The following is a 2,500-nucleotide window of genomic DNA, read 5'->3' on the forward strand; positions in this document are numbered from 1 at the left end:
GAACGTCTAAGGGCATCACAGACCTGTTATTGCCTCAAACTTCCATCGGCTTGAAACCGATAGTCCCTCTAAGAAGTGCGCAACCAGCAAATGCTAGCAGCACTATTTAGTAGGTTAAGGTCTCGTTCGTTATCGCAATTAAGCAGACAAATCACTCCACCAACTAAGAACGGCCATGCACCACCACCCACAAAATCAAGAAAGAGCTCTCAATCTGTCAATCCTTATTGTGTCTGGACCTGGTGAGTTTCCCCGTGTTGAGTCAAATTAAGCCGCAGGCTCCACTCCTGGTGGTGCCCTTCCGTCAATTCCTTTAAGTTTCAGCCTTGCGACCATACTCCCCCCAGAACCCAAAGACTTTGATTTCTCGTAAGGTGCCGAGTGGGTCATAAGAAAACACCACCCGATCCCTAGTCGGCATAGTTTATGGTTAAGACTACGACGGTATCTGATCATCTTCGATCCCCTAACTTTCGTTCTTGATTAATGAAAACGTCCTTGGCAAATGCTTTCGCAGTAGTTAGTCTTCAATAAATCCAAGAATTTCACCTCTGACAATTGAATACTGATGCCCCCGACCGTCCCTATTAATCATTACGATGGTCCTAGAAACCAACAAAATAGAACCAAACGTCCTATTCCATTATTCCATGCTAATATATTCGAGCTTGCGCCTGCTTTGAACACTCTAATTTTTTCAAAGTAAAAGTCCTGGTTCGCCTAGAGTACAAGTACCCTAGGTTAGCCAGAAGGAAAGGTTCGGTTGGATCCCGTACACGAAGAAAATCGGACGGGCCAACCAAACCCAAAGTTCAACTACGAGCTTTTTAACTGCAACAACTTTAATATACGCTATTGGAGCTGGAATTACCGCGGCTGCTGGCACCAGACTTGCCCTCCAATTGTTCCTCGTTAAGGTATTTACATTGTACTCATTCCAATTACAAGACCCGTATGGGCCCTGTATCGTTATTTATTGTCACTACCTCCCTGAATTAGGATTGGGTAATTTGCGCGCCTGCTGCCTTCCTTGGATGTGGTAGCCGTTTCTCAGGCTCCCTCTCCGGAATCGAACCCTTATTCCCCGTTACCCGTTGAAACCATGGTAGGCCACTATCCTACCATCGAAAGTTGATAGGGCAGAAATTTGAATGAACCATCGCCAGCACAAGGCCATGCGATTCGAAAAGTTATTATGAATCATCAAAGAGTCCGAAGACATTGATTTTTTATCTAATAAATACATCTCTTCCAAAAGGTCGAGATTTTAAGCATGTATTAGCTCTAGAATTACCACAGATATCCATGTAGTAAAGGAACTATCAAATAAACGATAACTGATTTAATGAGCCATTCGCAGTTTCACTGTATAAATTGCTTATACTTAGACATGCATGGCTTAATCTTTGAGACAAGCATATGACTACTGGCAGGATCAACCAGATAACTATCTTAAAGAACAACCCGAAAATGCGCAAAGCACACCACGGGTCCTTCGGTGATAGACTGATAGAGATACAGAAAGTAACTTCTGTGTCAAGCGAACCGGAGCTCGGGTTTTTACACCTTCGCAACAGCTGCCCCCATGCCATAGCACTCTTTGAGTTCCTCTAGTTGCTTTCCACTAAACACCGCTCCGATGTTTCACAGAACAGGTTTAATATCGGCAACCAAAGAGGAGGTTACACTCAGAGAATCACAGTGTCGAAACACCGGCTATTCAATGAGGCATTCCCCCAAGTCGGTTTCTTTGGTTTGGATTGCCATTGGCTAGTAATCCACCAAATCCTCCGCTGCTCACCCATGGGATCGCTAGATGCCCAGGATGAGACTGTTCAGGTTAGGCAGGTGTTGTATGCGCCGCCAGAGGGAAACCCAATGACTTTGCATAGAACAAACCCGCCATCACCCATGTCTTGCGCTGTATAGAGACTAAGGTATCTGACGATCCCTTAGCGACTCTCTCCACCGCTCGACGAGGCCATTGAGCTCTTACGAACTGCACAAACCTACTCGAACTCTGTTTCCAGACTTCTTTCTGTTTGTCTTCAACTGCTTTCGCATGAAGTACCCCCCAGGCTATTTTTCTTACCCGCCTGGTGTTTGTCTATATACCCGGTTGTATTTTTGATAAAAAACTCAGCTCTTCCTCTACGGCAGAAATATATATCCAGTCCTTAGCGCCATGCGAAAATCTGCCTTTTTACCGCTGTTTCTCCCAGTCTTAGCACTGGCAGAAAAAAGATGTATGGCGTATAGGCGCTGGCCCCGCGGAAAAAAAAAAAAAATAGAAAAATAGAAAAATAAAAAGACGTGGGCCGCCCCGCGGGCAGACGAAGAAAAAATAGGCGCCCACCCCTCCAAGCAGACGACAGGCGAGACATAATAAAATCCCACACCAAGGGAAGAAAGTCTTGTGCACGCTCCCGGCCTCATACGCTGCCATTCTGTTCCATCCGGCTTGCAAACCCAGTAGTGGCATGTCAAAGCATTGCTCCGA

General features: G+C 45.6%; 2 non-coding genes across 2 annotated transcripts in view, besides 2 other annotated features; both read right to left on the reverse strand.

Moving 5' to 3' along the window:
* Window positions 1-1,446, reverse strand: part of AGOS_RDN18_28 — a 1,795-nt gene extending 349 nt beyond the window's left edge. The window contains exon 1 of the ribosomal RNA NR_149577.1: window positions 1-1,446. This exon is cut by the window's left edge and continues 349 nt beyond it. This is a non-coding gene — a ribosomal RNA (18S ribosomal RNA copy 28).
* Window positions 1-2,500: part of a tandem repeat (rDNA repeat including RDN25, RDN5.8, RDN18S, RDN5, and spacer sequences composed of 39 identical tandem copies of an 8197 base pair unit.) that runs on past both edges of the window.
* Window positions 1,447-2,064, reverse strand: AGOS_ETS1_28. Its single transcript, NR_149460.1, has one exon. It is a non-coding gene; the product is annotated as an external transcribed spacer copy 28 (transcript).
* Window positions 2,065-2,500: part of a sequence feature (AGOS_NTS2_28) that runs on past the window's edge.

Source organism: Eremothecium gossypii, chromosome VII, assembly GCF_000091025.4.
Source record: "Eremothecium gossypii ATCC 10895 chromosome VII, complete sequence".
NCBI lineage: Eukaryota > Fungi > Ascomycota > Saccharomycetes > Saccharomycetales > Saccharomycetaceae > Eremothecium > Eremothecium gossypii.